A 25,403-nucleotide genomic window follows, 5' to 3' on the forward strand; every position below is an offset into this window, starting at 1 on the left:
CGCGTTCTTGCCCGCGACCCGAAGCAGCAGCACGTTTGTTTGGCCTCATAAGTTTGTAGCTGGAAGTGGAATTCCGTTTCGCACTTTGGCATTACCTTTGTTTGGGAAAGCTTTTGTCGTGTCTCTGTTTTCGAGTTGCACACTACAAATGGGAGCGCTTTGCTAGACGATGTCAATTCAGGTGTCACGTTAAGAGTTGTCAGAACAGTTTTTTGCATTTGTTTGATGGTTAATTGTGTTTCTTTGATTTGATTGTGGATTCCCTGTGTGCCCCGCGCTGATTTGGGGGCGTTTGGCTGTTGTGGGTAGCAGTGGCACGGTGTGACTGAATCTGGGACGTGGCGGTTATAGAAGAGACACACGGTCATTCATCAGTGAGTCGTGCTTCTTCTGAAGCTGCAGATAAAATGACAAAGAGGAGAATCCTGAGGGGGGAAGAACGTTGTGCTGCGAAGAGTTTACCATTTTACGAAATGTGTGTGTGTGTGTGTGTGTGTGTGTGTTTGCGTCGTGTGTGTGTGTGTGTGTGTGTGTGTGTGAAATGGCAAGCGAACAGATGTAATGCATATATATCCAAGCAAAAAGTTAAGGGTGAGGCATACACATGTTCTTTAGCAGGGAAGGAAATTGAGATGCTGGTAAACTTTAAAGCATGAACGCTTGGCTTGAAAGCATGCATTCAGTGTAAATGTGTAAAATTATTATTATTATTATTATTATTATTATTATTATTATTCATGCTATTTGTTGTTTTGTCATTTTTATTCTTGTATGTTTATTCATAATTCTGTTGTTTTAAAATAGTAGTTATTTACAGGCTTTTATTACATGCATTATGCTTTGTACATAAACTTGTATAATCTATTCAATATTATTTATAGAATTACTATGCTATGCTATGCTATGCTCAATACATTTTCAAATTATATTTTCATACATAATAACACATGAAATTAATGTAGTGTTCTTTAAATATGGGTACATGTAAAGAAGACAAAATACGATTTATGTGGTTCTGTATAGAGCATAAATCTTAAATTTATATTATACAAATATGCATGATTAATTACTGATTAACATAATTTACATAACATACATATTATTATGTAGATCAAGTATTGTTCACAAAAATATTTAAATTGTAATAGCACTAATTAATTTTAACACATTCATTTTCTCATTTAAATTCTACTTTCATGAAAATATTTGTAATGAAGTTACATTATCCTCTTTATGTTTGAGCATTTACATACCTTATAGAATAATAAATTAATAAGCCATTATTACTCTTTGTGTTATTCTTTTTTTTAAAATCCCATGCTTTTGTATTGACACATTTATTAATTGTTGTTTGTAAGAACTTCTTTGCCGGTGTACACACACAGCATATAGAAATATTTGAAAGTGGCAAAATATTTTGAGAATGTTGCAACTTCTGTTGAATATATTTATTTATTGTGTGATTGTGATTGTGTGTTGATGATTATTTGAAAGTGTTTTACATATTGTACTGAGGGATTGCAAAAGCATTAAAATGTTATTGCTGAAATTATTGAAATTTTATGTTATTGCTATATTAGCTGTTAAAAATTGTGCTGCTCAAACTTTTGGTTGATGAAGTATTTGATAAATATTATAGACTTTTAATATACGAGTTCTCTATTAAAGTGTACTTAAAAGTGTGCATATGAGGGCTTGAGTACTGTAAACCTCAGACCTGGTGGTCTGTTGAATTTGGCTGTACGTTATTTTGTTCCGGTTGACAGTTTGTTGTGGGGCAGGTTTGTGGGGGGGTGGTGCAGGCAGCTTTGAATCACATGGGGCAGTGGAGCACTCGAACCGGACATTTTCTCTTGGGAAGAAGTGAGGTGACTGAAAAGCGCAATTCGAGAATTCACTTACACTCACAAATATTTGCTCCACAGTTTCCAAGGTAGATAACCATATCATTTTCAAAAAAATTTATTTTTTCAAAAAAACAAAACAAAAAAAGAAAACCTGGTGCTCCACAGCAAACTAGTATAAATAGTCTTGTAGACAATGAAGGAAAGTGACTCTTGATTTTACAAACAAGTAAAGGTATATATAAAATCAATAAAAAGAGTAGACTCAAAAGACAGCACATTGTGCTGTTGCTGCATCAGCTGTAGGTTAGCGAAGCAGCAGGGCAGCTTTATTTCTGAGGAGCCTGTCAGCCCCTCTCTGGGGGTTGGCTTCAGGGGCAGGAAAGGCCATTGTTAGAAATGTGTGAGGGTGGAGCATTAGGGTTAGAAACAAGGGCTATCATTCGGGGCTGAGTGATAGATATTCTGGAATCTGTGGATGAGCTTAGGCACACGCACCTGCCCAACCCTCCCCCGCCCCCCTCACTTCGCTGCCCTTTGGCCTGGCCTGCCTTTGGGCAACACTGGTACGTGCAATCTCAGCCATCTAGATAGTGACAGAGAGAGCCTATATTTACTTAGCAAATGTACAGTAAATGAGAGAATTCTGTAGTAAGCTGTATGTATCAAGCAAAATAATTATAATTATCTGTAGTAATAATAATAATAAAACAACTAACAACTGCGACAACAGCAACAACAATAATAATATTAATAGTCATATTAATAATGGTAATAACAACAACAATAATAATAATAAGAATAATAATCATGTATTATTATTATTATTATTATTATTATTATTATTATTATTGGTCAAGCAATTGTTTTAAGGTTTCACTTTTCACATATTTCTATGTAGTGTGTTTTATGTAGTGCGTTCATGAATAACATGAATGTTCAGGAATATTTTTCATATGTTCTATAATAATAATAATAATAATAATAGTACATGATTATAATAATAATAACAATTATTATTATTATTATTATGTGTTTTCAATCTTATTTATTATTTGGGGTTACAAGTTGATTCATGACCATTTATTATGACCACTGTGGAACATAAATATTTGTGTTCATTTGCATTAATTTCTAATTATTTAGTATAATAGTATAATATTTTTTTTAAATGAATAATGGTGCATTTTTGCTATATTTTACATATAAATCATTTATATACATAGTCCTCAAGTCCAGAAATAAGCACTGATACAACGTAACACGGCATAAATTCAAATGAAGCGTATACTGTACATGTATTCTACATCAGCACTATCCTGTTTTTGTCAGTAATCCAGTGACTGATGAGATGGAGAATGACATGACTATATGTCCTTGCTGTCGTATTCTTCTATTTGTATTGCAGGATGAGCACCCAACTCCGCGTGGGTTACATGCATTCTCATTTCATGTGTCCAAACTTCAGGGCCGGTTTCCAGCACTTTTGCTGTGTTATCCCTGTTAGACGATCCAGTCAGCCTCAGGTGTGTCTGTTTCCATAGCGTGGTCTGCTTGTCAGCTCGCTGCCTCAGAGCAGAGAGTGAAGTTACTTTGGGGTGATTTTAACATTTGGTTACCTGAACAGCTAAATTTACGTTTACAAATATACAAATATAACTGAAAAACTAAGTGGGTTCACCTGAGCCAACTGTTTCAAGATTTCCTAAACTGTATATGTGCTAGAATGTTTTGATGATTTCTGTTACTTTCACATGTTTACAAAAAAAATTATCCCTGTACTGCTTGATGTATCGGTGTGTTCCATTTGATCTGTTTTTCTTTTTATAATCTCCGTTATGCAGTCATTAGTCTCATGGTTACTTGTCATCATATGGTGACGATCTTTCCCTCTGGGTGCTGGATTTTTCTTCTGTGTTTATGCCATTCGGTTATCGTTTTTTAGATCCCAACTTTTCTTGGACTGCAAGAAAAACAAAATTGTTGATGATGAATTTGGGGGGCAGTTTGAGAGGCAAGCTTATGAGGACGGGAACAAAAACAGGAGACATCTGTGAACGGCAGAGGCCACGACCACCTCCCGGGCCAAGGCCCTGTCTTGCTAGCAGTGCGGAGACTGGGTAACTAAAAAAAGCATCCTTCGCAAACACACATACGTAACCAGCTGACGAACCAGCGGCGGGTCCCTATCTGCCAAGCATGTGCACACATATCTCGCACTTCTCTGACGAAGCGGCACGATATAACAGCCTTGCTTAGCGCTCAGTTCTCCACCGTAGACCTGACAGCAGTACATTCTTAACATTTTGTGTTTTGCTGCTTAAATAGAATAGGCTGGTTATACGTGTTTAAATCAGCGCTTTATCTGTCTCGACTTAAGTTGGTAACAAAACCCTCATGCTGTAGCTTTGATAGTGTGTGTGTGAGATAGAGAGAGAGAGAGTGCATGTGGGTGTTTAATCTTGGCCGTCCGCAGTCTCCCAGTTGCAGATGGCTTGATCTGAGCGGTGTGGTTGTTGCCGCTTGTGGCAGGGCCCACACAGGTAACCGCCTAATTTCATTAACCCCCGGCAGCGCGTGGCAAGCCACCGAGAGAGGCCCGCCCCGCAGGCCCGCCCCGCAGCGGCCGGGGGCACTCACAGACCATTTGAAACTGTGAAAAACCGAAGGCGCCTTCGATTAAAAGAAGAATAAAAAATAAAAAAACGCTGCTCAGATTTTGGTGATAAATAATACATCAGACGAGCCCTTACAGGGGGTATGCAAGGGTAAGGGGCGAGCGAAAAACATGGAGGGTAGGAGCGGAGAGAGGGAGAGATCGAAGAAGAGGTCCGTTCCTCTCTGTTCGTTGTGCATGGGCACCTGTCGTTGTGAAAGGTGAGGCGCAGGTTGTCCCAACAGCATGTGGGTGTGTCCTTGCGAGGCCCCGCCCCCCTCATTTGAATACTAAAGAGAGGGGATGACGAGGGGGTGGGAATGGGGGCAGGGGGGTAATGGGTTCTGCTGGTTCAAGTTCGACACTCCGTCAGAGAGTGATCTGTGTAAAGGCTCCTGCTGTCAGGTTAATAAATTTTTCAGGATATCCCAAGGCTAGACTCTCAAAGAAAAGGCTTGGTAACAGTTTCATAACAACAATGTAGCAATTTTCTTTAATTAGCATCGAACCTTGTTTTGTGTTGTTCCTTCTTTCTTTTCTTTGAACCTCAGCCGTCCATCTCTCCTCCTTTTCTCTCCTCTTTCTCTCCCTCTCTCTCTGTCTTTCTCTCTCTCTCTCTCTGTTCCATCACCCAGCCTCTCTGTGTTATTTTATGTGTACTTGAGATAATATGGCTGTGATTTGGTGTTTTGTCTCCCCTGTGTATAAACCTCTTGGCCAGATGATGGGGCACAAGGTAATTACTATGTGTCCGTTTGATTTCTGTAGCAGTAATTGTACCAGCTCTTTCTTGACTGACTATTGTTCATGGTGATAATGTCAGTTGGTAACATTTTAATGCATTTTTTAGATATTAACAGCTACAACAAAGTCATTATAACAATTAATAATTAATATTTTCATAGAAAATTTGAATGAACATGATATCATATCATACTTATTTTTAAATAAATACATATTTAATTGAAATAGAAATATACGTTCTTAAGTCTCGATCAAGTTAAGAAATATACTCACTATAGAAGAAAATGAACAAGAAAGAAATGTCTGCTGGTGCATGTATGTCACTGAGTGAGTTTGCTGTGAGAAAGCCGAGCAGCGTCGTAGCGTAGCGTCGTAGCGTAGCGTCCTGCCGTGAAAGAGGGCGGGCTCACGGGTAGCGCTAGCCTGCCCCCGGGGTCAGCCCGGGGGAGATGGCGGGATGGCGGGTCCGCTTGTATCCCCCGGCTGCGCTGCGGGCGCATCGCCCCCGCGGTGTCGGCGTCATCCCCCGTCGCGGAGGCCCGCCTGTGTCCGAGCTTTTCTCCTCGCGTCCGAGCGGACGGCGCGCTTCGCCGTTTGCGAGCCGTGCCGTCCGCTTGCGCGCGAGGAGAAAAGGCGGGAAAGCGCGGCGGCCTGCTCTGTGCGGAGGGCGCGGGCTCGCGCGCGGGGCGGATCGCGGTTCCAGCCGGCGGGAGGGGGACGGCGCGAAGCGTCCTCCGCCCTGCCGCGGGTCAAACGCACGGGCTGGAGCGGCAGGTTTAGACGGGCTCGGCGCGACACGTCCTCCGCCCTGCCACGGGTCAAAGGGCCGGCTGGAGCGGCTGGTTTAGGCGAGCTGGCCCGGAGTGGCGTCGCTCACGGTCCACTGACTGACTAGCACCTGCCAGGCCCTTAGCTTCACTCAGTCTGGTGCACCGATACGGGAATCTCATACATATGGTTCCGGTAGGATACAGCGATGAACGTGTGTGTGTGTGTGTGTGTGTGTGTGTGTGTGTGTGTGTGTGCATGCGTGCGTACTTGTGCGCGCGCACGCGTGTGTGTTTGGGTCCGTGCGTGCGTTTTTAGTTCGTTTGTGCGTGAGCATCGGTGTCCATGCGCTCGTCTCCCAACCCTGAGCTGAACGTCTTACATCTTCATTACCTCTGTATGAAGAGAGGTGCGCAGCTTCGTCTGAACTATTTCTAGAAGGTTACTTTTTCCTCGGTGTGCTGGCGTACCACGCGCTTTGTTTTTTTATTCCGGTTGTATGCTTTCTAAAGCTAGAGAAACGTTCTCAAAGACCTTTTTCTGCTCTCAGCGGTGGCAAGGTTACTTTAATGCAGCGTGCGTTTCGAAGCGGAGCAGAATGTGGCTATTTGAACATTTTATCAGCTGCCACATTCATCAAAATCTTTCATCTTTTAAACGTTCTTGGAATTTCCTGCTAATACAGATTGTTCAGCGGTTCGAGATTTCAACGTAAGTGTTTGGCGTGACACGGTGCAAGCAATAATTTTAATAGGTTCATTTTTTTTTTTTGCTTCATGCTGCATAATATATAGAAAAGAAACATCACAAATAACCTCCACCCTCAACAGGAAAAAAAAATCCATTTTAAAATTCCAATGACCAGCCATATTATGAAATGCAAACGCACTTAATGCCCCAGTAGAACCATGCATTGGATTGCCCATTTGAAAAGAGATACAATGGAACGGAGAGCCAGATATGGATTTATTTTCATTTTCCTGTTTTTCTGAACTTGCTGGTGATTATCATGGGAGAAGTGATAACTCGTTCTATGTGGTGGAGAAATGGTGGCGCCAGCGCTCCTCACAATTGCACGCGGTGATCACAGAGACACATCGGGAAATTTCCTTAGATTGCACGCTCAGATACCGACAAAAGACGTGTCCTTGGTGAGCTTTTGGCTGAAGTGCCTTACTTTCAGCATCGAGCCCACATGCTAGCGACACAACAAAGAATAAAGCGCTTTACAATGCACAGGACATCATTTCATTACTAAAAATAGGAGAAAGCCAGGTTAAAATGTCCACAGCTGCCATAATTCCTAAAAGGCCGAAGAGTGCAAAGTAACAGCAATGTCTGCTTGTTTCCAAAGCTGTTTGTTTTTTTCTTACAATGGTGTGCAACGGTATATTCAGACAGTGGAAAAAAGGAACAGGCTGACTAGAGAACAGTGTGAACTGACTTTGAATAAGAATGTTCAAGCAAATGCACCACTTGTAAGTATAAATTCAAACTGGCTTTATTGGCTTGACAAATGAAACGGTTGCTTTATCAAAGCACATTTTGCATTTTACAAGTAACGAATAAAAGACAGCGCATTACAAATTCAATTGAACAAAGGACTGCATAAATCTCCTTCTCTTAAATTCACAAAGACTTTTCCCTTATCTAACCTCACGCATTCTGTTATCAGAAGCAGATACTGATATAGTTGTTCTCTCATCGTTGTGCTTTGCAATACTGAATCACTATCAAATGGTCTGTATTGCAAACCACCACTAAGTGACAGTAGCACTGCTATTGATCAAACGAAAGAATAAAGCAATAACACACGCACGCATGCCTGCACGCACACACACACACACACACACACACACACACATATGCGCACACTTCTTTGTTTTAACACACACAAGCCTTTTCCTTAATTTGGGATATGCACACAAGACTTTGTTTGGCTAAATATGGCACTGCAACCAATATTGTCTGATTATTGCCTTGTTCTCCTTTCTCAGACTTACTATCCACACTTTCACCTTAAGCGCTGAGCGGTTCTTGTGTGTCATCCTCCTGGTACCTCTAAAATGTGTTTGGCTGACTGTACATGTTACCCTTTTCTCTCCCCCCCCCCGCCCCCCCCAGACGCTATAGCGTTCACACATACCAGTGTCCTTCATGTCCCAGAGTCGGTGCCGTTCCCCGTCAGTCTGAAGGGCGGGGTTCAGCTCGAGTGGAAAGTTGACGCCGCGTCTCTCTGGGCGAGCGCCCGCGGTTCTCGGTGGGGCGGGGTTTCGGGGGGGGGCGTGGCCGGCATCCCCATTAGCACAAAAAAAAAAACGAGGAGAGTGCAGCCGCCGGCGACTAGCGACGCAGGTAATAACGGAACATTAATCGTCTCGTGCACCCGCGATCCGGTTCCTGACCCCCCCCTAAGCTCCCGAAACACGCGGCTTCCCACAGACAGCCCGAACGGGCGGCGAAGCAGAAGAACTTCTCCCCTGGCCTTTTTTAACGCTCGTTTTTCAGGGTATTTTAAATTATCTTCCGCTCCGGCTATCAGAAGCCATACAGTCCAACGCGGAGTAAATCGTTTGTCACATCCTGCCGACCTTCCGGATTTATTGTCAGGGAAAAATGGACATTAGTTGGAAAAGCAGTTGTTAGAGGCCAAACATTTTTTTTTTTTTTTTTTGGATGGGGGGAAAACGTGTACAGTTTATGCTTTCTCTCCCCCAATGAACCACCTCTTCAAACGTCAACAGACAAGATAATAAGACACTTCAAGCACAATTTGGTATTATATTCAGCATCTAAAGGCTCATCTCTTGTCAGTTTGCATTTACTCTCCCAAGGATGTGACGCTTCTATCATCATTCTGTCAAACAGAGTCTGGCAGGAATGACAAGGGCACTCATTTCACACACTTAGTGTCTCCATGAAATAGCCTGTACTTATCCCCATCCAGCCAAAATGGAGAAATAATTTCAGAAAGGTCACTGGCAGGCAAAAAAAGAAAAGGAGAAAAAAAAAAGAAATGCGTATTGATTTGTGTGATTGGGGGGCATTCGGAACAAGATGTCTACTCTTGGATGTAGGGATATGTTCATCATATCGTGGGCTGGCTCTTTTCTTTGTTGTTGTTTTGAAATAAAAATGCAGATACATGAATGCATTATTAATATTATTATTATTATTATTATTATTATTATTATTATTATTTCTGAAGAAATCCTTTCTTACTGTGTTTGGGGCAATTAAAATTTAGTTCTGACCGGGCAGTACAGCGAAGTATTTCAGCAATTTGGATGAAGTACCCTCTCTCTAAGATATCATGGGAGTGCTTCAACTGGGATTCAGATTTCCAGCCTTCTATTTTCAGACAGACCCTTATCTAAAACAGTGACTCTAATATTAATTTCATGGTAGGCTTGGTTTTTAATTTAATAATGACTGGATGGTATTCCCCATATCTTTCTAAATTCATCGACAAGCTACGACTTTGGTGGTTGTGGACGTGGGGGTATTAAAGCAAGAGAGAAGGCACAGAAAGCTAGTCCAGAATTAAACTTTTGTGTGTCAGAAAAAACATGACTGCATACATCTTTGTTTTTTTCCATTTCTGTGGGTGTGAATGTCCACATGCTTGTGCATGTGCGTATATGTGTTTATGTTCACGTGTGTGTGTGTGTCCTGAGGGCTGCACGAATGTGTCGGGTCGCCACAGAATCCCTCTGATGCAGGCCTCTGAATTGGGTGTCATAAGGGGCCTGGACATCCCGACCAGCCAGGCGTGTCAGACACACTCTCCACTCCCACCCCCCGCCCCCACACCCCACTCCCTCCCTCCCTCCCTCCCTGCCTCTCCCACTCCCTCTTCCAACGCAGCAAAAGCCCCCGTGCTCCAGCCAGCCCCACGCATATTATGTTTGTGTAATCAGCTTAACTTGAAAGCAAAGCACCCAGCGCTCAGCTGGCATGTAAATGCGAGGGGCCTCTAATGTACCTTGCTTAGGGTAGGTAATAAAGTGGTGCAAAGCACACTATTGAATGAGGCGGGCTCTGTTCATAAGATGAGGATAAAGGGGAGGCGGGGGGGTGAGTGTGCCCGCAATGTCATTCTTCCACAGGACCTTATTATGAGAACTCAGCAGGCTGCGTTAAGCGGAAAACGCCTAATGCACGCGTATAAAGCGTGTGTAATACACTCTGTAATGCTCTCACTTTGCCCGTAGCTACATCTCGGACCACTATTCAAGCGCAGGAATAGCAGGGATATTGCCATCGCTTTGTTTCTCAAATGGATTTTGTGCAGAAAACCGGGCAAATTCAGGGGAATTCAATGGGACCTGGAGGATATGTAGAGAGTGCATTAACTTGTGCGTCTGTCGCGAACCAAACATTTTAATTAAATATTTGAGAAAATGAATACCGTTCCTTATATGGCAAGTACAGAAATGGATGTACAAAGAGCAAGAACACCAATGTGACTACCAATTTATCCAGGTCCCATACATGATAGACAGAGTCATGTATAAAAAGTCATTTTATTTATGTATGATAGTGGATTCTCTCTAACCTTGGCGATCCTCCTGGGATGAAGAGCACCATAAGCCACAGCATCCTGGCACGGGTACCGTTGGGAAGTGGCAGGTCCCGCCCACTGAACGACGTCTGCCTGCAAACGCTCCAGTCACTGGGTCTGCACCCAATCAGAGCTCTCGTGAGGGGCCCATGTGGGTGTCACGCTGGCCCCCATCACGCACCTGTGCGAGAGGCCCAAGGCTGTAGTGCAGGAGTTGGGGAAAGGGGTTAATTTCCTGTAAATGGACTGCATTTATATATATGTGAATACAGGCATTGCATCTGTATCGCATACGTTTCACTGTGCCTATTTACTAGTAGTGTATTAATCAAAGACCTAAAAAGCTTATATGCAGTAAATAAGATCATATGAATATGAATCTGTCTTGCATGTGGGTGGGTGGGTGGAGTGAGTGTAGTGCGGGGGGTGGAGGGGAGGGCAGGAATATGTGGCAACAATCTTTGAATGCAACCCTTTGTTGTGAGGTGGCTGTCTAGACCCCAAATCACAACTGTATACATTGTATACAATTGTGATTCATATTCATATGATCTTATTTACTGCATATAAGCTTTCTAGGTCTTTGATTAATACACTGCTAGTAAATAGGCACAGTGAAACGTATGCAATGCAGATGCAATGCCTGTATTCACATGCCACATCTATTGCTTTAAAATACTATAACAAATTCTACAAGATAATTACAAATGTAATGTTTTGTGTACTCACTACTGCTCCTGAGTATAACAGTTTACTGGAATGCATTTCACACAGCACAAGGAATTCATTAAAATGAAATTCAAATTATTCTCTTTCAAGCTTGCTTATTTGATGAGACGAATTTTGTCGCAAAGGATTGCTCCGAAATATCAGTGTCTGTTTTACCAAGTTATAAACTCTTCCGTCTCCATGATATAAATTCCATTAAACAGTCTGTGGCCATGAGGTCCACAGAGAAAGAAAAATATGGCTGAGCCGTGACTTGAAGGATGGAGGTCCATTAGACGATAGAGAAAAGAGAGGGAAGAAAAAAAAACGGAGAAAAAAAATACTAGAAAAGTCCATACTCACTTAACAGTCCTGAAGTTTTTCAGGAAGCGTTGTCAGTGCCAACATGCGCTTCTGGTCTAATGTTTATTTATTTTCCTTTAAAAAAGAAAAGCAGAAAGCAGTATTAATGAAGCTAACAAAGGCATTCCTCGGTGCTGACAGAGCAGTTGCTGCTTTATATATGAACTCCAGCACCTAATCACAGAGTTGTGCTGTCACACAGAGCCGCATCCCCTGCTTTGACTAGTCTGCTGTGATCCCGAGGAATATTCTAGAGGCCCTCTGTCCTTCACTATCCTTTATTATTTATAACTCTCAGTCTTTGAGCAATGACCAGTACTAATACATAACCTTTTGTCCTTCTGGCTGATTCACTCCTTTTTGAAAATTGAAGATTGAGGAAAATAAAAAAGGGTAAAAATCCAGCCTATCCAGAGAAGTTATTATGTTTTTTTTTTTTTTTTTGTATTTGAGGAAGTGGAATAAGATTGGGGTCTCTCTTTTTTTTTTTTGCCGGGGAGCGGAGTTGCGGGCTTCAAAGCATCAGAGGGAGAGCTTCACAGAGACGCCCTTTTCCCCGCGCCCGTCCTTTCATTGCACGCCACCGCCGCTACGCGATTGTCGCATGCGGCCCATCGCCTCCCCCCTCCCTCCCCCCGCCCCCATTTTATTTTTGTTTATTATGACGCCTATTGATTTTGTCAGACAACCTTGAAACGACAGAAGAACCGGGGGACGAGCGATGCGATGATGTGCGCGCGGACAGCGCGGGGTTCGTGGCGGGTTTGGAGGGGGGGGGGGGGGGCGGGGATGTGTTGGGGTTTGGGTGGTATGAGGGAAGTGGAGCACAGTAACAGCATTAGTGTGGGATGCCCTTAAGGGGAGGGGGCAGCTTGCTGCTTTGGAGTCTCCCTCCCCCATCCCCACCCCTCCCACGGGAGCCGGTGACCGGATCCTCCCGCGTCCCCGATGGCTGCTTTTAATTGTTCCGTGTCCGCACCGGACCACGAAAGTGCAGCCAAGGCTAACGGCTACCATTTGCGCTTGCTTCATTTACATCTTGTCTACTTTTTTCACCCCAACATATTGGTTATACTATATACTGCCACGTTCCCTATGGGTTTAAACAGAAATGCTTAAGTGAGGAGAAACTATCCTTGATGAAAATAATTTATACATTCTTTGTGTTCAAAAAATTTATATTTACAAAAATGTGATGATTCAATAGGTTTCATGTATGACAAATTCTAGCATGAATAACAAAAGTATGGCATTTAAAAAAAAAAATGAAAAGCATGAGTATGGTGTGGAGAGTTAAAGATGGCACAAAACTGTTTAATGAAAGACAGGGGAATATATGAATAAATGATTCGGAGCCATAAATTTATAATGATAAATCAAGAACCGCAGGACTGTAACAGCCTTTTTCCCTGCATGTCAGTGGAGAAAATCACAAATGCCAAGATTAGGAACATATGAGGCAATACGTTGTCGTGTTTGAGTAAGGGACCATCTTGAAATTATACCTCAAGAGACAACTGTCACGTTGTTTTTTAATCACGAAATGTCGAAAAATGAAATTAAAATGCTTTTGCTTTGATGTCATATTTGAGTTGTTTTATAGTTCATTGACATTTCTGTAATGTTTCTGACAATGAGCGAGGAAGAAAAGAGACCGTTCGCAGGGTAGGGCCAGAATAGGGGGCAACAGGGAGAATCCTATTTTCGCAAATAAAATAAAACTAATTTAAAGAAAGGCTAGCGTCAACGACTAAGGATGTGCCCCCAACATTCCTTCCTCCTCTTAAATGGCTTATAGCTTTCTCGGGGCAGTCACGATGTAACTCCTTGGAATTACGGGCGGACGTAAAAGGATGAGGAATTTTCTCTTTTCCTTTGTTATTTTTCCTGCGGTAATCGGGTTGACGTTGTTAGGAGAACGAGGGGAAGCGCTCTGCGGCAGATGTGAGTGCGTGCAGAGTGTCCCTCTCTCCCCGGAGGGTTCCGCCCTCCTCACCCGTGCCCTCGGTTTGGGGTCGACGCCCTCTTTTCATCGCTCGTCCCTGCTCCCTCTCTCCCCGTCTCCATCTGCCAGCCTCCCTTTCTCCGTCTGCCCCTCCGTCTTAACTGCACTTCCCCGCTTGCTCGCTCTTTACCGCAGTTGTACTCTTTTTTCCTCCTCTACTTCTGCTTTTCCTCGGTTTATCCTTTTCTTTTCGGTTGCGGGGAGACAGGTGAGTGCAGGACAGAGGTTTCACGGCCCTGTCTGCTTTAGGCAACAAGGAGAGGCTAATTCTGAGGGGTACGGTATTTATATCTATCGGTTAGAAGCCGGAAAAGCCAACGCAGTTGTGAAATTTCAGCCCACACCGATTGGTGTACCTGATGTTACCCCGTTCCCTCTCCCCAACTCTTTCACTCTCTCTCTCTCTTTCTGTCTCTCTAAATGTCTCTGTCTCCCTCTCTCCCCCTCCCTCCCTCCCTCCCTACTTCCCTCATTCATCGGCATTCCTTTCCCCAGTCCTCTGCCTGCTGCCGGTGTCGGTCTGTAATTACTCCAGGAGCAGCAGGAAAACTGCTGGAGTGAAAAATCCCATCCCTGGCCCCTCTCCACTTTGCATTACCTTCTGCATAATCACTTTTGATGAATAATTATCCCGGGCTAGCCCGGGAAGGGAAAAAGGGGTGGGTGGGGAGGGGGGGGGGGGTGGCATTTGTGCCAAAAAATGATAAGACCAAAAGACCCCTTTCCTGTTCCACTGTGGCCTGAAAGCACGAGGCCAGAGGGGCACGGGCAGCCCCCCCCACTCTCCCCACAGACCGCCCTCCCCCCGCTCCTCTCAGGACTCTTAATTAAGGAAATGATGGCCCTGTGTTAAAAGACAATGCCGATAATGGCTCTGTGAGGCCTGGCCCACTCCACCGCGGTCTCTTGGGTGCCGAAATAGTGAAAGCCCTATTGACCCAGCTGTAACTAACGCTCCTCCGTCTCAAACGCCGCGGCGCTTTCCTCCTCGTGCGAACGCGTTCGCCGGGAGCCGCCGGACAAAGAAGGACCGGGGGGGGCGTCGACAGCGCGTCGCGCTCCGTCGTGATCTTCCGAGGGTTCCCCGCGCAGCGAATAACCGGGCGAACGGGGGAGGACAAAGGAAGAACTGCCGCTTGGCTGAGCTTTGTTCCTCGACACGTGTTGCTTCCACCGAACACTTTAGGCAGACTGGAGGAACGAAAACGAACGAGCAGGAACCCAGCGAAAGATTTCAGCGTGTTTTTCGACGTCGGCCAATAATGATTTTGATCTCCGTCAGCCCTGTGTTCTGCATGCCTTAATGTATGATTTTTAAAAAAGCACCATGACTGAGACCGTAAAAGCCTTGGGGTGGTTGGGTTAGTGCTGGAGTCACAGGGATGTGAAGCACAATGCAAAGCATCAGATGGCTTACCCAGAGGAAAAGGACCATAAAGACAAGCTTAATGCATTCACTCTTTCATTATGAGATTTTACCCTAGTTTGTGTGTGCATGTGTTTTCGTGTGTGTGTGTGTGTGTGCGTGCGTGCGTGCCTCTGTGTGTGTGTGTGTGTGTGTGTGTGTGTTGTGATGTTCTTGATGTGATGTGGTGAGTGAATTTGGAAGAAGAAAAACTACAGCTTGAAGTGCTTTCCTTGTAGCATATAGAATATGTTACTGGTTACTTTTTCACCATTACTGATGCATACTTTAGCCCAGGAAAGTTATTTAAATTGAGACTTGAAAGGCTGAGAATCTTCTGCACACCAGTACACTTAAGAAGATACCGAAAAGGCATAGAAAAAGAAAACATAGAAATACACTATGACTCAATGTTTCCTAAATTATTTCATTGGCCCTGGGTTTTTTCATCTTACCATCTGAAGAGAATGTGGTCATTCCAAGTTTATGTGTTACATGAAAGTGTGAAATGGCAGTCATTTATAATCTGCAATTCAGCTGTGCTGAATACACTACTTTTTTACACAAGAACAATTGTCTGCATGCAGTGCTTCGGGTGTATGAAAAGCACATTTTGAATAAATTATTATTATTATTATTATTATTATTATTATTATTATGTTCATCAAATAAGAGTTTTTGTTATTACACATAAAATGAATTGTAGAATTTCACTTATTTGCCTGTACTTCATCTGACCCACAACCATACGATACATTCATGGGGCAAGCATGTCTCGATAGTTTGTAAGATTCAATATTTATTTATTATGCCTAAATATCTGCATTTATTTATTCATTCCCTTTCCCCTTTCTCTGGTATAAGTATAGTAAATGATTGTACCTTATGTTTCTTGGTATAAATATCTGGTTGTAATTGTGACTGTTATATGCTGCCAGAGAAATTACGATTATAAAGTATTCTGTCTATTTTTAATCTATATATCTACAGTATTTATTTCACAATCTATACTTTTTATACACAGACTTATATATTTTGTCAAATTAACTTGAAAACCAAGTGTAAACATATCCTTTCTGAAGTATAATTTTTCATCAGCTGTTTAAAACAGTTACTTAAATGATGTCTTCTTACAGGCACATAAAGTTTGAACAACCCCATTCTCTTCGGATGGTAAGATGAACACAGGGCCAAGTGAAATCATTTAGGAAGCATTGGGCAGCACTGCTTTGTTTAATTTGTGTGAGCTAGGATAGACAATATTGTTTGTTGTAAATAGGCCTCATTTTGATATCAGTACTTTTAATGGCAGGCCTAGATTTTTCGTAATTTTTCATTTGTGATTTATAGACAGTGCTTTGCATGCATAAGTAAGTTGGCATTTTTGTACTGCTGAAAACGTTTTTTTTTTTTTGTAGTGTTATGAGTTGATAATGATAATGCATATAAATGTATGAACCATAATATAATTAAATCTAGAGAGAGACATGTATACACATACATACATGCAAACACACATACATTCTAGCTCAAAGAAACACATAGGTGTGGATTTACACATTTTTCCCTTACCATGAATTACAAATACATTAAAGTGTTTTTAAATGGATTGCAGTAAATGTTTTTAATGAGGTATTGTATGCACAGTTGACCTACTAATTGTTTGTATGTCAATAGTTGATCTATAGCCATTGCTAACATTAATTTAGAAACATGGCATTTTCAAGATAGCTACAGTAGCCTAATTAAGAAGTAGTTCTTACTAGAAATGCCACAGCAGTCAATTTAAACTTGAAAGTTTTTTAACGTCAATTTGAACGTCACTTTTAAGAAATTGATACACCTGCTGTCATGAAATCCATATGGCTCCCCATTTGGGACTTTTCCTGAACATTGAGTATTGAACATTCCAATATAATACGTTTGCATAATAAAATAATGTTATAAACACTTACTAAACTTAAATGGCCATAAACGGTCGAATTGACCATCATTGACATTGCCTGCATGCCTGATCATTTTGATTGTTGTGCGTAATGTTGTTGCGAAAGTACCCCCAATAGTACCTGCAGCACCACACCCCCTCAACCCCCTTTCCCTGGGTGAAACCTGCAATTGTAGTCCAATGTCTTAGGGCCTACCTTGTAGTCATATAGCTGGATGAGTCATGAATAGCATTGGGTAGCGAAACCCAGTAGCACTATAGCACCAGTTTCCGTACGACTGGTACCTACTGGATTGAAAAGTAACACAGTTTCGGTGCCGTTACACTTGCTCTGGCTCAGTCAGTCAGTGACAACAGGTACTGTTAGCAACCTAACTAATGTTGAACTTAATGTTGAACCAAAAATGAAACTGTCTGAAATGTGACTGTATTTTACCAAAAAGGATTTAAATAATGGGACATGCCTTTGCAATTAAAAAGACATTGTTTGCTCTTAATTTTCATGAAGTTAAGACTACTGGTTCGGGCGCCAGGGCTTTATTGTGTGGACATGTGAAGTTGTATCTGGATTCTGTGTATTTACAGAAGGTCAGAAGGTACAGAAATGTATGTTCTTAAGGGTTGAGAGACTGTGGTCATTGTGATTATTTCTGTTGGATACCCTGAAAAGTGCGAAACTCTGTATGTGGTGCTGCATGGACATGCCCTGGCAAGCCATAACGTGGTGGATGGCATACTGTACTTGCCATCCCAATTAACTTGACAAGTGATAATTTCTAAGCCCATTGACAAATCTTTAAATTAATAAAACTCTCTCACCTCATTGGCAATATTTTAGTCCCATTTAGCAAAAGAGTAAAAAAAAGAAAGATTTTAAGACTAAATATAACACTTAAATACTTGCTGAAGTTGACTTGTTTTTTTGGTTTTCACAGTGTAGGATTCCTTTTTACATGATCAGTTGTTTTAATTCAATTTGCTAACAAGTGTCGATGACAAGAACAGAAGTAATGCGCGTGTTTACAGGCCCCTAATGCAGAGAGTCTGGAGCGCTGGGTCAGGAAACTGGGCCAGGCCCGTGTCGCCGTGTGTGGCAACACTGCAAATGCAGTCCCTCCCTGGGCCTCTCAGCCACACTAAGTGAAATCAATGGCCAAACAATCTAACACAATTGGTCGCGTATTGACGGAATTAAACACTGCTGTTAATGCGGCTCGTCATTGATCCGCTCGGAACAGAGTCGTCGGTACACGCTGCCTGCAGGTCTGCCACCGTTCTTTGTGTGGGGCGACCTCCAATTCAATATCAGTCATCACGATCATACGGCAGCCTATTTATCACACACACTGTTTATGTAATATATGCCACTCGCAAACATGAACGCAAACAGCGCCCTACAAAAAGGATTAACACCACTGATAAAGCGCTGAATGATGTATAAAATAAACAATAAAAGTAATGAACTACACAGTGAATTGGTGAAAATGGTGTGTGTGTAGGGGGGAGGGGCGGAATAGGGTCTTTGACCATTCCTCCATACAGAATCTATCTATAAGAATGTAGACTGTCCTCTTCAGTTCCAACCACAAATTCTTGATCAAAGTCTGGAAACTGAGATAGCCATTGCAAACAGAAATTTTAGCGGTTAGTTAAAGATTTTTATTTGATGTTGAGGTAAGTTTCAGATTCTTGTCTCTTTCTGAAAGATCGCTTTGCGGCCAAGTTTGAGGTTCCCGGTGGGAAATACCAGGTTTTTGGCTAAAATGTCTTGGCACTGGCTGAAAGTCATGATTTCACTGACCTCAGGGACTCAGGATGAGTAGATGCAAAAAAATAATAATAATAATAATCCTTCCATAGCACCCGATTCCAATTCTGCACGTTGAGATGAAACGGTCACTGAATATTACTTAACGCTGATCACTGATGACTTCTCCTTTATATCACACGTTTGTGTTCGTTTGGACATCCGCAGTGTTACATATCAAGGTCATTATGCCAGGCTCTAAGTCAAGGCTGACAGCACTGTGACTGGCCGCACCTGCACAGCTTGATGGAGCTTGATGGAGATGGAAAAAGGAGGCACTGAATTAGACGCTTTCTTAACGAGAATAGGGTCTGGGTCAGATCAGCCCACTCTCTCTTTAAGCATTTTCGAACGCATATTAATGGCGTTTTACTGGTGTATTTTACGGCTGTCGCTGACCCGTTTTGCGGCCCTGGCTTTAATGTAGTGAGAAAAACAAGTTATGTCTGACCTTTGTGGGACTCCTCCTTTCTCCACATCCCCCATGTTACCTCACCTCTCTTGGGAATCAGCAGCTGAAAGAACAGTGCCTTGTTCTGTCTCATTGTGAACCCGTCGGAAAACGTGCATGTAGTTTTTGGTTGAACACTTTAAAACGACGTGGACGTTTGCTTCTCACAAAATTCAGTTTACGCGAAGATCTTTCACGTCTTTTTTCGACACGATGCACGTAGTTTACGACTCCTTCCTTGGAGACGCGCCGTGTCTTTGAGGACGTGTGAATTATGCTGGCCCTAAACTGTCTCGAAAAGGTTTTTAGTGAAACTGAGCACAGGAAAGAGCTCCAGAAACGGTTTTTATTGGGGGGGGGCCCACTGATAGCGGGGAGTCATCCCATGTGATTCTCCTCCCTCGTGAAACCAATCAGTCCTATCTCAGCTAGCGATCAAACATGCAGTAACCCTGCAAAGCCTTTGTCTGCGGGATGAATTTGTGTTGATTTCCATCACTGGGGAGAGAGTTTGTCACCTTGGTGTGCCAGCGGGGAGCGTATATCGAGCAGTTGTCGGATCTCTCCCGGCCCAGAGAGAGAGTAATACGAGACTCTCTGCTGGTTGAGCACAAGGATCACTTTCACTTAAGAGCCAGTAATTATCTAGGCCCCCAGGTCAGGGACTGATTGGGAGATGTAGGCTTCACTTGCTGGGGTTTCAGATACATTACAGTGCATTGCCATGCAGAATATAGCCTAATTTATGGGCTCTGGCTGGCCCTGTCCGTGATTACCACCGTAATGTGCCTCTGTTTTCCTTAACAATGTAATATTCTGCACTCTAAAGAGATCTCAATTAGTTAATGTCAACATGAATATGCTTCCTGTTTTGAAGTTTAGAGTTCCTATTGTTGATAAATAGGTCAGATATGTTATGCCATATTCATTGTTATTTATGTGTCAAAATTAAGAGGTTGCATAGATTTATCATAATCATAATTTATCATATAATCGTATAAGATAAACTATTAATGCAGGTCCAGTGACAACATAAATAGTGGAATTCAAATGTTTATTATCAGCATATTGTTTTCTTGATATTTTTGTTCGCTTATTTAACATAATATTGCATCAAATACCGGGAAATTAAAGCACTGAGGTTTTTTTGTGTTGTGCATTTTTATGTTGTGCATTAAAGCTCTTGATTTTTAACAGTGGCTTTTGAATAACTCATGATTTAAAAGCATTTCCACTGAAATAGCATAACTAACCGTAATGTGCGCTACTGCTTTCAAGAGTGAATAAAATAACATCACAGAAGCACTCAAGGTGAAAACTCACACACTCGCACACAAAGCCCTCAATATCACCGGTTTCATTCAGTGTCAAAGCAGTGCGGATGCACCCAAAAGAGGTGACGCACTCGCTGGTTTATGAAATCGTGGCTAATTGTTTTTTCATGGTGTCCTAAAGGGACAGTCTCCCTGGAGGAGCACAGCAGATGATGTAAATTAAGGACTGGTCAGTGCACACACACACACACACGCACACACACACAGTGTCTTTTCACTCCAGGCTTACTGGCATTGAAGTTACCTCTCTTTCCTCCGGTTATGTGATCAATGAAAGGGGCTAATTTAATGGTAGTCCTTGGTGTTACTTTCACTGGTTTCCCAATGATTTTATGGGCAAAGAAGCCATTTCTCTTGCCTTTTATCACACCTTCGGAAGTATGGAAAGGAACGTGGCGACCACCACATTTGTGAAATCGCACAGCACCGAGTGCGAAATCAAGTATTTGTCACGCAAATTGCGCCACGTAGCAAAGATGTCAGAGATCAAAACATCCGTCGCAAATTTGACACGGCGCCTGCGCCACGGGACGGCGACGTACATAATCGGGAAAATAAATTCCCGGATCGCAGAAACGGCGCGCTGCGGTTCAAGGACACGTTCTGACGGCCTCCTCCGTCACGGCGAGAGGCGCGCGGATCGCCCTGCCCCGAAGTCGCCTGTTTCACTTCGCCCCGTTCCTCGCCCCTCTCTCTCTCTCAGATGTGAAAGTTAAGAAAAAGGAACTCGTGACCTCTGGCCTGGCCAAATCTCGGCCACTTTGTCAGAAGTGACAGGCCTCAGATTGCGGTGACCGAGACGAGAACGCGACCCTCGGGGAAACGCGCGGGCCCGAACATCGGCTGGCGCAAAATTAACTGCGATCTACGGACACTTAGCGCCGCAGGGGTTCCCCCAAGGATCCCACTTTATCATTTGGCGCAGAGTCCAGAAATTGTGGAGAAGCGTGGAAGACAAATGATTTGATCCCCCAAGAAGCCGCGTTTTACTTTACTCTGAAGATTTTAGGCACCCTGATTTTTACACGTTGAGTATGCAATGAAGACGGGGCCCCTGACTCCTGTTCTGTTCTGTTTTGGGCATGAGACCGCCACCCAGCGAATCAGCAGGCGTTATCAGGGATTACATGGCGAAGGTGACCTCTTTGTGCGCATTTCTTGTAAGAAAGTGTGTGTCAAGAGCAACGTTAACATTCATATGTTCAAGGCAAAAATTGTGATGAAAATCATGGACGCATACATTTTTGGGAAACACATGGGAATTTCGTGAAATTTCCACTTGAGTTAAAAGCTTTTTCTTCCCCACATTATCTCAGACTCTCATGCAATTTCTGCCTCTTTGTGAAAAGAGTTTTTTTTTTTTTTTAAGTACCAAAAGCCTGCTCTCTGAAACATTTTGCGTTGCAAACAAATCTGTATTTCTGTTATTGCTGCAGAAGCAAGAGTGTTGTTAGGGTCCGAAGGGAGATCCACTTTGAGAACGTTTCAATTTTAATAAACAGATTATGAGAACAGGAGAAATGAAGGTACGGCAGGAGTAATGAAATGCAGGTGCGATCCCCAGAGCATTTCTTCGGTCTATTTTTTAATTTTGCAAACAATCTAATACTCAGGTCTTGTGAAAATTGTGCGCATACATTTATTTGCTATTGATTTTTTTTTTTTCTCCAACTAAATGTGTTAACATTACAGTTATTTGCAAGGGGATCAAGCTGTCTGAACAACACTGGCCAGTTACTTTTGAATTACGATACGAGAGGAACGGGTGTTTAATTATCTAGCCTGCAATATAGAGTATTATTAACAAGCTGGTGAAGTCAGGTGCATTATCGTTCATTATTTATAAATCGTATTGCTATTCACGGAGGGTAGAATTCATTCATAAATAATGAGCGACACAGGTTCTTAAGATGACACAGTAGGCTCATAATGTCAATTTTGTTGTACTTTATTTGTAATACTGGGGTGATGCCACTGGGCTGGTGTCAGGCTGCTGTGATAGTTTTATCATTACAATTAAAATAAACACAATAAAAGAGATCTGTCTAGACAATTGCCCCGCTCCACTACAGAAAATTGTGATAATTACGCAACGATTTCCACAACTGCGGCTATGGAAGCTTGATTTCTCTGTAATTGTTGAAATTGCTGTCAAATCCAGATGTGTAGAGTGCCTTGGTTGCGTCTGCTCTCTTCGTTTGATGTCATTTCACGTGTGCTCGTACACTAAATAATAAGATGGATAGATCAAGGGAGAGTGTTTGCCCCTGGTATTTAGGGCCCGTTGAAATTATAAGCACCAGGATCAAAAGACTGAATCACTCTTCTGTACTCTGGTCTGTCTGTCCTGTCAAACCAGCAAGCTCAACGTCACTATACCCCGTCTAAACAGATTTGCCCTTCGGCCATTTTGTTGCACGGAGTAAATAATTTAGAGCGCATGACAGTTATTCTAATGCTACCTATTGTTTAGCCAATCTTCAATACTAGTGAAAGCTCCTTATCGTCGCTAAAGAACAGAGACATTTGCTGATAATCTCGGTTATTTAAATCTGGTACTTTAATAGACAAGCAACAGCGGACCAGCAATCCATATTGGCTTATTTGAATTTAATTTGTTTAATTGAGTGCCAAGGGTAGAATTTCAAGGAGCACCCAGCATTCTCTACCTGAGCATTCCTTTGAACTAAACGGTACGGTAAGCTGGTTCTGTCAACCGTAATGCTCTTTGCTTGGGTCAGAACTCCATATTTGCTAAGCAATCATTTGTAACGCTCTTGGTTGCCCTCAATTTTTCACGCCATTTTTTTTTTTCCACCACAGTGTCCTTCAATGTTCAAATCATCCCCTTTACTCTTTGTTCTGTTGTTTTTTTTTTTTCCATCGGGCAGAAGGAGAAGGAACCCAATATGAAAAGCCATACGTCAGTGTCACGGACGGTATTTATTACATTTGGTTGGTTTATTTGCGGCGCAAGATAAAATAAGGGGCGTGCAGCAAAAGAAACAGGACTTGGAGGCAGAGTTCCAACAGAGCTGTCAAAGAGCACCAGAACTCAAACCCCTTATCGTGCAGAAACAACTTTGAGCCGCTGATAAAAGGCCTGGCTGTGTCTTTTATTGAGACACAGAGTGCGCAGTGTATCTTCGGCCGAGGTGCCATGTTAATATACCGGGTGATTGAAGGAACAGGGCTTCTCATGATCCCGAGTACAATGACGAACGCCAAGCCGGTCCTAACAGGCCTACTTTCCGAGGCCCTGGGGCCACGCTGTCTGGGCTGCAGCGGAGGACGAGGACGAGGTGATCCATTACTGGGCAACCTCCTCAATCTCCCCGACTTTACAGCTTGACACGGAGACATCTTTCTGCAGTGTGCAGCCGTCGTCGCCGCTGTCCGCTCGCGCTTAGCATTTACAGTGCTACAGACACGAAAGCTGTATTAGCGATTAGCGAGAAAGCCATGTTAGCGATTAGCGTCTTCTGTCCGCTCAGCATGGATCGATGCTGTCAATGGTAGCAAACAATGTAAAATTGATCACATATTTTTGGTCCTTTACACAACGTTTTTCCATTTGCCTCCAAGTGAAAATGAAAGTTTAACAATTACAAATAAAGTGTACAGTACGGCTCTTTGTTTTGTGGAAGGTTTGAATTGACTCCTTAATTGGCCATTTGAAAAGACAGGTAATTGTGTGGTTAGATCGGGTGGCCAAGCAGCGAGACAGCAACAGTTCAACAAACCAATGCAGAGTGAGACGCCAGCTGAAATCCGTTGATCGCTTGATTTAAATCATCAAAAGCTGGAGCTGTGGCAGTCTCTATTGGCCCCGCCCCCCGCCGGCCCCCATGCAAATATGTTAAGGCTTGGGTGTGAGCCACAGTGCAAACAGGTTGTCATCTTTGCCGGCAACATTCCCACATCCACTCTGTCGCTGCTAATAACCCTCACTCTGCTGGAATATTAATGGCTGCAATGAGAGGCTGCCAATGAATCATCTCTGTGGCAGCAGTTTGCTGAAAGGAAGAGTGGAGTATGACAGAGAGAAGGCTGTTCTGGGCTCCTGTCAGGAGTCTGTGTTAGTGTGTGTGTGTGCGTGTGTGTGTGTGTGTGTCTGTGTTTGTGTGTGTGTGTGCTCACGCGTATGTGCGTGTGCGGTTGTGTACATGTGTATGTGCATGTGTGTGTGCGCGTCATTGTGTGTGTTTGTTGTTGTTGGGGGGGGGGGGGGGTGTGTTCAAATAAGGATTCAAGCTTCAATGACAGCTTGACACCAGTCTGAAACACTAAAAACAAGTGTGTCACCCATGGGATGGTAATGCTCAGGAAATATGATGCCCCTTCTTCCTTGGGTTAATAACTGGCCGTATATCGCCATATTGAAATATGAGCTTGGCTATGCAATGGACGAGTAGGGCGAAGACGTAGTGGTGACAACACCAGTGTAGGGAAGAGGGTTGAGCAACATGTGTGTGTGTGTGTGATGAAAGAAAGCATATAGAAAGGCCAGACTTCTATCTCATTACTTGGAGGTTTTAACTTACCTGTATGAAGAGTTGGATTTAGATAAGCCTGGATGTATATATATATAGAAACAAAGATGTTGATAGTTAAGATGTGTCACCATGGAAATAATATCATCGGTTACCATGGTACTGGGAGTTAAAACCTGTTGGAAGAGAATACATACTCGTCAGTGTGAGTCTGCACCAAAAACAGAGCGCATTTGTGAATGCACAGGCACTAGCAAAAATATGTACTCACTCACACAGACACGTGATTTGCTTTTGCAGTTGTTCTGACAGGGGT

The 25,403-nt window shown here is 42.9% G+C and overlaps 1 protein-coding gene across 2 annotated transcripts in view; it reads left to right on the forward strand.

Annotated features, from left to right (window-relative positions):
- pou6f2 (POU class 6 homeobox 2) overlaps positions 1–25,403 on the forward strand; it is a 132,316-nt gene that overhangs the window by 23,188 nt on the left and 83,725 nt on the right. The window lies entirely within an intron of this gene.

Source organism: Anguilla rostrata, chromosome 4 (assembly GCF_018555375.3).
Source record: "Anguilla rostrata isolate EN2019 chromosome 4, ASM1855537v3, whole genome shotgun sequence".
NCBI classification, from domain to species: Eukaryota; Metazoa; Chordata; class Actinopteri; order Anguilliformes; family Anguillidae; genus Anguilla; species Anguilla rostrata.